Source organism: Dipodomys merriami, unplaced genomic scaffold (assembly GCF_024711535.1).
Source record: "Dipodomys merriami isolate MVZ:Mamm:240054 unplaced genomic scaffold, mDipMer1.0.p SCAF_2277, whole genome shotgun sequence".
Taxonomy (NCBI): Eukaryota; Metazoa; Chordata; class Mammalia; order Rodentia; family Heteromyidae; genus Dipodomys; species Dipodomys merriami.
Genome location: NW_027203690.1, coordinates 47,501 through 58,557, shown reverse-complemented (window position 1 = coordinate 58,557; position 11,057 = coordinate 47,501). Strand labels below are relative to the sequence as shown.

The following is an 11,057-nucleotide window of genomic DNA, read 5'->3' as shown; positions in this document are numbered from 1 at the left end:
GATATGTTTGGGACAAGATAAAGGTGATGGTTCTACAATACTGGAAATGTAATGAAAGTCACTGAATTGTGGTTATAATAATAAATTTATTACTATTCCCCTATAAAGAAAAACAATCATCCCATTTTAGAGGCTACTGTTTCCAGGAAACTCTCTGACATTATATACTCACAGGAAACTGTACTCTTTCTTTCTTACATTCATATATTTATTGTTTTTTTTTTTTTTTAGGTAAAACCCTGCTAGCACAGGCCAGCCTGGAACTTGCAATTCTGCTACTTTGTTGCTTGAGGAATGTCTTTCTTCTACCCAAGACATTCCATAACAAAATTTATTTTCTAATAACAACAACAAACAAAAAGATCAAGTATTAAGGTCCTTACCCTAGGACTTAGGAGCAAACAGGACATCCTGATTATATCAGTTCCCTCTGTCCAGAGAGCATTGTGTGCCTGGGGCTTACTGGTTTACAGAATGTCTCCTGAGCCTGGGAAAGACAGGCATAAAAGGAAAAAGCATCCCAAGTCCTGTGCATGAGCAGGCAATGGAATATATGTTGTATTAAATATTTCTTTGGATATAGAACCTCCCTGCCCACTCTGACCTTGGATATGCACATAGTTCACAAGTCACCAACAAAGAGCAAGGCTTTTGCTCTTACTTCCATATTGTAAATGGTTACTATCTCAGTTTTTATTCACTGAAGTGTCACAAATAAATGAATCACAATCACCAAGAAGTAATAACTTACCCTGGCCAGTTTGTCTGGTTTGCAGGAGATGTGTTGGGAAAAACATCTCTGTTATCTCTTCAGAAAAATCTTCATCCCCTGAAAAAAACAAAGTTTTACATGAAAAACATTCCAGAAAAACTGCTGAGGATCACAAGAAAGGTGAGAAGGAAGAGGAGTGAAGGCAGCAGAAGTATGCATAACAATTTAATGAGCATGGAATATGAGTGCTTATAGAATTTTTTCCTTTCCTTCTCAAGTTTTTATGATGCATTGTTATCATTATCCATTCTTTCACTATTAAACTTAAATGTCCAATTAAGACAAACATTTCTGAGACTTTTCTTCCACCACTGGTTAAGCTGAAGCTACAGGCGTTAGGGATAATAATAATCACTCGGCCTTCTGAGATTTCTGGGCAGACTTTGTGGCCTTGCCAGCTCCTGCAGACTTCTTGTCCACATCTTTGATGCCACACACAGCAACTGTCTCCTATCACAAACAGCAAGATGACCCAAAGGAGGATAGTCAGAGAAGCTCTCCACATACACAAGGCTTGCTGGAACCATATGAACCATGACAGCATCACTAGACTTCAGGAATTTAGGACTAGCTTCCAACTTCTTACACGATCTCTTTTCAAGTTTCTCTTTCCAGTCAGTAAACTTGCAAGCAATTTACGCTGAATGACAATCCAGGACAGAGGCATATTTAGCACTGATTTGGCCTGGATGCTTCAGGAAGGTCACCTGAGCAGTGAAGCTAAATGTTTCCTTGGGTGAATCATTCTTGTTGTCATCACCCACGTTGCCACCCCAAACATCTTTGGGTGACATGCTTATAGAATTTTTTTGTGCATAGTATGTCGATAGATGTTCTTAATGGGCTTATAAGAGAGGTGGGCATTATCACACTTTGGCAATAAAGATAATGAAGGCTGGAAGAGGTCAAGAATTTCCACAAGATTTCTTAGCAAAGGTTAGGAGTTAAACCTTGGCCTCCACTCTCAATGCTCTTTGCGTCACATTACAGAAGAATGAATGGAGAGTATGAAGCAGATATTGTATAAAGTAAATGGAATTCAGGGCTGGGAATGTGGCTTAGTAGTAGAGTGTTTGCCTAGCATGCATGAAGCCCTGAGTTTGATTCCTCAGTACCACACAAACAGAAAGAGACAGAAGTGACCCTGTGGCACAAATGGTAGAGCACTAGCCTTCAGCACAAAGAGGCTCAGGGACAGAACCCAGGCCCTGAGTTCAAGCCCCAGAACGAGAAAAAAAGAAAAGAAAAAGAATTTAAAAAATGGAATTCAAGTTATGGGAAGAGTTTCAGGCAGAGAAAATGAGTGCCAAGATTAGGTGGTGAAAGCATAGCAGGAAGTTTAGTATGATCACAGCATTTAATGTAAACAAAGGAAAAAAGCAACAAAGTAGGATCCAGCAAAGACTGGGCCTTTACACCCTGGTAAGATTTCAAAGTTTCTAACAAAGAGATGAGGAACCACTGAATGATGTTTAGAACAGAGACAAGTAAGATCAAATTTAAATCAAAGGAAGATCATTTTAGTGGCTGAGTAGAGAACTGATCAGCACTAATCTAGGAACAAAAAAGGAAGTAAAATTGAGGGAATAATCCATGATTCAAGTGAGCAAGGTGATGTTTAAATCAGCGGGAGAAAGGATTAATGTTGGAAGGGTGCTAAGGAAAATGTTATCTTGATGATGGGAAAACAGAACACCTCACTGAAGAAACATGTAAACATATGGGTAAGTCAAGAGCAAACTGTAATCAAGACAGCCAAACATACTGTCAGGAAATATTCCTTCTCTCTTTACACACCTAAATCCTATCCATTAACTCACTTTGAGACCAGCCTAAGGTTTTAGCCTTTAGAATCTATATATTTCTTAATCAGCAGTGTATAGCTTCAAGGGCAAATTGTTACTGCTTTATCTGACCATTGTCCCCAAAATTTCCCGCGATTGGCGGGAAGAATGTATCATAGCTCATTTGTGCCTCTCACTTGGCATTTAAGAGAAAGAATTAAAATGACTTAGCAATCCCAAGTATAAGATGGATTGTGAAGGTGATCTCATTAATACCATCCTTACCAATGTAACTCATTTAAGCAACATTTAACTATATCCTAATATGAATAAAAATCTAAAACCTGACTCGTAGGGTCATCCAACTAAATCCTACTGGGTGCAAGAAATTAATCTGAAAACATAATGACATACCTATATCACAAAATATTGACAAAATGATCCAATAGCATGCAGAATTTTTTTCACTTATATTTATCTCATTCTGTTCTAAAAAATTATTTAGTGTATACTTAAAATGTAAATAATATTCCAATATATACATTTAATTTACAATGTTCAGATATACAATGTATTATGTTTGAGTGTTAATAAACTTATTTTTTGGTAAGTGTTGTGAACAAAATGAGGCAGGTCACTGCTGTGGCTCATGCCTGTAAACCTAGCTATTTGGGAAGTTGAGAATGGAGGATTATAATTTGAGGTCAGCCTTGGCAGCACAGTTTGTGAGATCCCTTCTCAGCCATAGCCTGTTACATTAGTATGTGCTCATCCTCCAACACTAATGTGAGAGTCCAAAATTAAGAGGATTTCAGTTCCAGCCCAGCCTGGGCAGAAAATTTTAGGAGATTCCATCTCAACAGAGAGGCTGGACACAGTGGCAAGTGTCTGTGATTCTAACAATGAAAGGAAGACTGAAATCGGTAATTGTAGTTCAGGCATGTATCCAGGCAGGAAACCATACTCTCCCTGAAAACAGTCAAGGGAAAGCAGGGCCCAAGGCATGGCTCTGTGGTAGAGTGTCTGCTTACTAAGTTTGAGTGAGCTGAGCTCAAACCCCAGTACCATCATAACAAAGGAAAACAATGGTGGAAGATCACTACCAAATACTTTCCACAGAATTAAGTATATATTGGGCAGGAGTGTGGCCCAATATTAGGTAGGGGTATAACTCCATGGTAGAGTACTTGCCAGAGGCTTGGTGACTGGCATTGAGATGAGGAGAAGTTGCATCAAAAGTATGTAGGATGGTGCTGGTGGCTCACGACAATAATCAGCTACTCAGGAGGCTGAGACCTGGAGGATGGACGTTTAAAGCCAGCCAGGCAGAAAATTCTGTTTAGATCTATCTCGACTTAGCAAGAAAAAGACAGACTGGTGTCGTGGTTCAGATTAGTAAGACATCAGCTGAGTTCAAGCTGTGGTCCTGGCACCAAAAACAACAATAACAAAATAAATAAATAAAGGAATAAAGTGTGGGCTTTGGAGGGACTTTGGAGAAAGGCAGGACTCTCCCAAAATCGGAAGACATATTCTTAGGCAAAGGGATGGCAAGGACCAAGAATGCTGATAGAAAAAGATGACCAACACTACCACAACAGCAGGTTCCTACCTTTATCCCCGTCAGCTACTTCCATTTTTTCAGTACTTCATTGAGATATCATTAAATGCCAACATCACTGCTGAATTCTCAACAAATATCACTGAGGAGGGCTGGCAAAGAGTGAGAGGAGTTGGGCAGGAGTCTCTTTTCAGAGTCATTTCTGGTGAACATATTAGACAAAAATCCAACTGTTTAGAAAATCCCTCAGAGTCCTCTGAATGGTATTTAAAGTTCAAGATTCCCATTCCTACACCAAACAGATGCTGATTACATGAACAAATGCAGTTAATTGCAGAAAAAATTTTATAAATAACACAACTGTCATATTGAGGAGTAATTAGAAAGAATGCAACTATCTAAACACATCACAATGGCTTTATGTGTTTCCTAAGTTAAGACTTCTAAAAAGCAGATTTTTTAATCTTTTATATCTTTGGAATCATTAAAATAATTACCATCGCTTGCTTATGACTATTATGCCACTTATTGAATACATTATTTCATTTTTGTTTTGTTTTGTTTTGTTTTTGCCAGTCTTGGGGTCTGAACTCTGGGCCTGGGCACTGTCTCTCAGCTCTTCAGCTCTTCAGCTCAAGGCTAGTGCTCTACCACTTGAGCCACAGTGCCACTTCTGGCTTTTTCTGCTTATGTGGTACTGAGGAATCGAACCCAAGGCCTCATGCATGCAAGGCAAGCACTCTACCACTGAGACACCTTCCCAGCCTCTGAATAAAGTATTTAATTTAGTACTTATTTTAACAACCTGTAAGGAATTAGATTGGGTTACCTTACAGATGAGAAAAGAGTTCAGGATCGCAGGTCACATGGCTTTAGTAAAAGACAGATCTTCATTTTGACTCAGTGGATAACTCCAAAGCCCATCATAGTTAACTGCCATCTCAATACTATGTTCAAAAAATCTTTTTTCCTTTTTTTGTGCAAGTCCTAGGGCATGAACTCAGGGCGTGGGTGCTGTCCCTGAGCTTCTTCAGCTCAAATCTAACACTCTATCACTTGAGCTACAGCTCCACTTTGGGCTTTTGATAGTTACCTGGGGATCAGAGTCTCACAGACTTTGCTGGTGAGCTGGCTTTAAACCCAGATCCGGCGTCTCAGTTTCCTGAGTATCTAGGTTTACAGGTGTGAGCCACCAGTACCTGGTCAGAAAACATTTTATAAAAAGGAATCAAGCTTTTACATAGACTAAGGAATCATTTATTAGTAAGATGTTATACAATTGTCTAGTCTGACAACAAACAAAAAAGAAAATGTCCCAGTCTGCATAAAATCCATACTAAAGGAGTAAGAAAAGTTTCTCACTGAGAAATATTCGCTTTGTAGAAAACTTGAAGACTAGTTATTTTACAGTTGATGAGAAATAGAAAAAAATCAAATGAGGTTTAGAGATATTAGTGGCAAGCACACTGACAGTTCAAAGAAGTAAAACAGAGAGCCATCTTTAAAAGCACTGACATGTGGAAAATTTTAATTTGGCAGCTCTCAAACTTGCTAGTCTCAGGACCTCCTAATACTCTTAAATTTTGAGAGCTCCCAAAGAGCTAATTAAACAGGTAAGGTGGCTCAGTGGTAGAGTGCTTGCCTTGCATGCATGAGGTCCTGGGTTCGATTCCTCGGCACCACATAAGTAGAAAAAGCCAGAGGTGGCACTGTGGCTCAAGTGATAGAGCGCTAGCCTTGAGCTGAAGAGCTGAGGGACAGTGCCCAGACCCAGAGTTTAGGCCCCAGAACTGACAAAAAAAAATGTAAGTAGAGCCAGGAACTGGTGGCTCTCACCAGTAATCCTAGCTACACACTCAGGAGACTGAGATCTATAGATTGCTATTAAAAGGTAGCTGGAGCAGGAAAGTCAATGAGATTCTTATCTCCAATAAACTACTCAGAAAACAAAACAAATCAAAACAAAACAAACCCAGAAGTACAACTATAACTCAAGTGGTAGAGTGCAGCTCAGAATCAATGCCTAAGTGCTGAATTCAAGCCCCAGGACTGGCACAAAAATAAATAAATTAAATAAAAAATAGGGTATACACATGCATTCGCATGTGCATGCACACACACGAGAGAAACAGACAGATATATTAAAAAGTAGAACTCAGCTAATGAGCAAAGCATCAGGTATTGAGTCCTAGTTTCACAAGCCAAACAAAAGAAAATTTAGAACTCAAGTGCTTATGGTAGTTTTGTAAACTTAAGAACAAAAACACTGGGGATGGGAAGGTGGCTCAGTGGTAGAGTGTTTGTCTTGTATGCATGAGGCCTTGAGTTCAATTACTGAGCACCACATAAGCAGAAAAAGTTGTAAGTGGCGCTGTGGCTCAAGTGGTAGGACACTAGCACTGAGCTAAAGAGCTGAGGGTCAGCACCCAAGCCCAGAGTTCACTCCCCACAACTCACCAAAAAGAAAGAAAAAGAAAGAAAAGAAACACTACTTATTAATATACGCTTATTGAAAAAAACTGTATTTTCCAAAAAAGGTAAAATTTCAGCAGAATAGACCCATTGTTTTACATCTTTAATAAATCACTTCATCCTTTAGCCTAATGAAAGACACCTGTATTCTCTCATCTGCTTTTATACTGTCTGTTGGGTTATGTTGTTTCAAGTATATGCAGAAAATCTACCTTACAAAGTCACTTAGTTAGGAAAGGAAGAAGTATTTTAGTTGCCTTCTCAGATTATCAATAAAGCTAATGCTGGCATACTCCTTAATATTACACTAAAACTCAACTAGTGGTCATCTCTTAAAATTTAGTTGTAATGAGATACATAGCAATGAGCCTGAAGCTATACCATAAGATTTTCTGCTTGGATGTATTAAATTAAAATCAGTTAGTCTTTTCTTTTCTTTTGCCTGTACATGATTTGCTAACATCACACATTAAATAATGGGAAAATACTCACACTGAGTCACACAAATCTTCCAAATGCTGACCAACTGTCCTGAAATCAATGAATATAGCTGTTATTATCAACACAGATTTCATCAGCATAGTCTGTAAACAGCACTGGGAAGCTACAAAGCTCAACAGAGCAATAAATACATTCTATAAAATTGAAACTTAGTTTGAATGTGTATCATGACTCATACATCGTTGCTTTTCTTGTCGTAAAGGCTCATTTCATTCACTTTTAAGAAATGTTCACCAAATAAAATTCTAGTCTCTATGACCACTTGTATACTTCAGAGTGAAAATGTCATTCCATGGCAAAGTAAATAGTTCATTTAAACACTACAAAAGGGCTAGGCACTGGTGGCTCATGCTTGTAATCCAAGCTACTCAGGAAATTAAGATCTAAGGATCATGGTTCAAAGCCAGCTCAGGCAGAAAAGTCTGTGAGACTCTTATCTCCAATGAACTACTCAGAAGAAGCCAGAAGTGGTGCAGTGGTTCAAGTGGTAGAGCACTACCCATGAGAAAAAAAGCTTAGGGCAACATCCAAGCCCTGAGTTCAAATTCTAGGACCAGCTTAAAACTGAATTCATTGGATTCCACTTTCTTAAAATAGCCAATTAGCAGAGAATATGTCTTAGAAATATATCTAATTAAATGTTAAAATAAAACAACCCTTAAGATTCATTTGTCCAGAAATTACATTTTATACTAACTGCCACATTACCTTATTACTATAAAAAATGAGCAGTTTCAACATTCATATTTTCTAAGAGATACAGGCTTTAAATTGTGGAGGCAGGGAGGGGGAAGAGTGTCACTCATGTTTTAGGTACTACCACCTTTTCTGCCTCAATTCAAGATGGGATTAAGGATCCCACAAGTCATGAGGCACAAATGAAGTATCTAGAGATATAAAGAAACATCAGCCAAACTGAGGACAAACTCTGAAAAGAGCAATCTTTAACTGTACTCACTGGTATGAACAATATCAGTATGAGGGATGCTAAGAGGAGTCTGACAGGGGAAAAAAAAAAGAAGACATAAGCAAGAGGCTGATGTGTCTGAACACCTAGATGGGGGAAAGTTGCAAAAAGAATTCTACATGAAAATTCTCACTGCAAAAAAGAGAGAGATGCAGGGTACCAGTGGCTATCCTTGTCAGACTGCTACTCAGGCAGCTGAGATCTGGGGATCATAGTTGGAAGCCAGCCTAGGAAGAAAACTCCATGAGACTCCTATCTCTAATCACAAAAAAAACTGGAAGTAGAGGTGTGGCTCAAGTCCTTAAAGGTCTAACTTCAAGCAAAGAAGGTCAGGGACAGCAAGCAGACCTTGAGTTCAAGCCCCAGGACCAGCACAGGCATTGTGCATGCACACACACAAACACACAAATTACTCTAGTAATAATAAATAATCTAGTAATAATAATAATATTAATAATAATAATAAATACCGCAGTAATAATAAAGACTCTAGTAATAATAAATACATTGCATCTTCCCACTCTGATTATGAATTTTCATATTACCTTTTTTCTCTTCTTTTTCTTCCTCACAAAATTCTGCTAGGGAAAATGCTTCTGAGTTGTTCTAATTCAAATATTAGAGCCTCTAATTCTTCTCCACTCAGAGAATTAAGGAAAGATTTCACCTGAATGAAAATAATAAAATATTGTGTAAATATTAATGAAAAAATCTCATAAGGAGGAAAGACTGAAGAGCTCATGCCAGCACAGCTCTGTGTGTGTGTGTGTGTGTGTGTGTGTGTGTGTGTGTGTGTGTGTGTATGTGTGTGTGTGTGTGTTTGTGTTGGTCCTAGGGCTTGAACTCAAGGCCTGGGCGCTTAGCTTTTTTTTTTTAATTTTATTTTATTTTATTTGTGAACATACTGTACAGAGGAGTTACAGTTACATGGGCAGGATAATGCATACATTTCTTACCAAGAATTGCAGCCTCCTCCTTTGTTTACCCTTCACATCCCTTCCCAGCCTCACCGCTCCCCCCAATCCCAATCCTTCTCCTTCCCCCCCCCTTCCCCCACCTCCCTGCACCAATGTTGTAAAACTCGTTTTGAACATGACAACTTGTACTTCTCATTGTTGCAACAGGTCCACCTGTATCCTTAAACAACTGGTTTTCCCCCATCTCCTACACAAGTTATACTGACATCAAATATAGTGAAAGTAGGGGTTATATTGTGGGGGAGGTACATACAAACCAACAAAGGGATAATCTTATAAATGCATTAGAAACACATGCATGAAAGAAAAAAACATTAAAATACACATCTAAGGGTTCATTTTCCTGACATCACATTATCTGACCTTTTCCGCTTGACTCATACATATACTAGATATTACAAATAAGGGAAACCTTGGGACCTATGTTTGTTTGGGCCTGGCTTACTTCACTTAATATAATGTTTTCCAAGTTTTTCCATTTCCAAACAAATGGGGCAATGTCATTCTTTCTGATGGAGGCCTAGAATTCCATTGTTTATATATACCACATTTTTTTTTAAATTGTATTTTATTTTATTTGAGAACATACTGTACAAAGGGGCTACAATTGCATGGGCAGGATAATGGATACATTTCTTACCAAGCATTGCAGCCTCCTCCTTTGTTTACCCTTCACTTCCCTTCCCCGCCTCCCCCCTCCCCCCACCCAATTTTACCCCCCTCCCCCCACCCAATTATACCCCCCTCCCCCCCCCCACACCGGCATTGTAAAGCTTGTTTTGACATGACATTTTGTACTTCTCATTGTTGCAACAGGTCCACCTGAATCCTTAAACGACTTGTTTGTCCCCATCTACTCCACATGTTATACTGACATCAAATATAGTGAAAACGGGGGTTACACTGTGAGGGAGGGACATACAAAGCAACAAAGAAATAATCTTATAAATGCATTAGAAATACATGCATGAAAGAAACGAAAACATTAAAATACATATTTAAGGGTTCATTTTCCTAGCATCACATTATCTGACCTTTTCCGCTTGACTCATACCTATACTAGATATTGCAAATAAGGGAAACCATGGGACCTATGCTTCTTTGGGCCTGGCTTACTTCACTTAATATAATTTTTTCCAAACCTTTCCATTTCCTAACAAATGGGGAAATGTCATTCTTTCTGATGGAGGCATAGAATTCCATTGTGATATATACCACATTTTTTTGATCCATTCATCTACTGAGGGGCATCTGGGTTGGTTCCATATCTTAGCTATGGTAAATAATGCTGCAATAAACATAGTTGTGCTGGTAGCTTTAGTGTGGTCTTGTTTGTAAACATTTGGGTAAATGCCCAAAAGTGGGATTGCTGGGTCATCGGGGAGTTCTATGTGAAGTCTTTTGAGGAACCTCCATACTGCTTTCCAAAGTGGTTGATCAAGTTTACATTCCCACCAACAATGAAGTAAGGTTCCTTTCTGTCCACATCCCCTCCAGCATCTGTTGTTGTTAGAGTTCTTGCTTTTTGCCGTTCTAACTGGAGTGAGGTGATATCTCAATGTTGTTTTGATTTGCATTTCTTTTATGGCTAGGGATGTTGAACATTTCTTCATGTGTCTCTTGGCCATCCTTCTTACTTCTTCAGAGAAGTTTCTCTTTAAGTCTTTCACTGGGTGCTTAGCTTTTGTGCTCAAATCTAGCACTCCATTATTTGAACCACAGCACAACTTCCAGCTTTTTGGTGGTTAATTGGAGATAAAAGTCTCACAGACACTCTTATCTGAGCTGGCTTCCCACCATAATCATCAGATTTCATTCTCCTAAATAGCTAGGATTACAGTACCCAGTTCTAATTTTTTTTTTATCCCTGAGGCTCTTTGTTCTCAAGGATAGCGATATACACTTGGAGCTACAGGACTACTTCCAGCTTTCTGAGTTATTTATCAAAATTAACCTGTCTGGTCTGGCTTTCAATGAACCTCAGATCTCAGCCTCCTGAGCTAGGATTAGAGCCAGAACTAAT

General features: G+C 38.8%; 1 long non-coding RNA gene across 2 annotated transcripts in view; it reads right to left on the bottom strand.

Moving 5' to 3' along the window:
* Positions 1–412: 412 nt before the first annotated feature.
* The window catches only part of LOC138835097 (uncharacterized), a 13,116-nt gene continuing 2,471 nt past the window's right edge, over positions 413–11,057 (bottom strand). The window contains exons 2-5 of one of the 2 annotated variants that reach the window (XR_011374429.1): positions 7,082–7,120; positions 4,169–4,319; positions 752–829; positions 413–487 (exon numbers count right to left, since the gene is read on the bottom strand). This is a non-coding gene — a long non-coding RNA (uncharacterized lncRNA). Of the gene's footprint in view, positions 488–751; positions 830–3,910; positions 3,983–4,168; positions 4,320–7,081; positions 7,121–11,057 lie in introns of those variants that run through there. The other variant, XR_011374430.1, reaches the window with a different exon arrangement.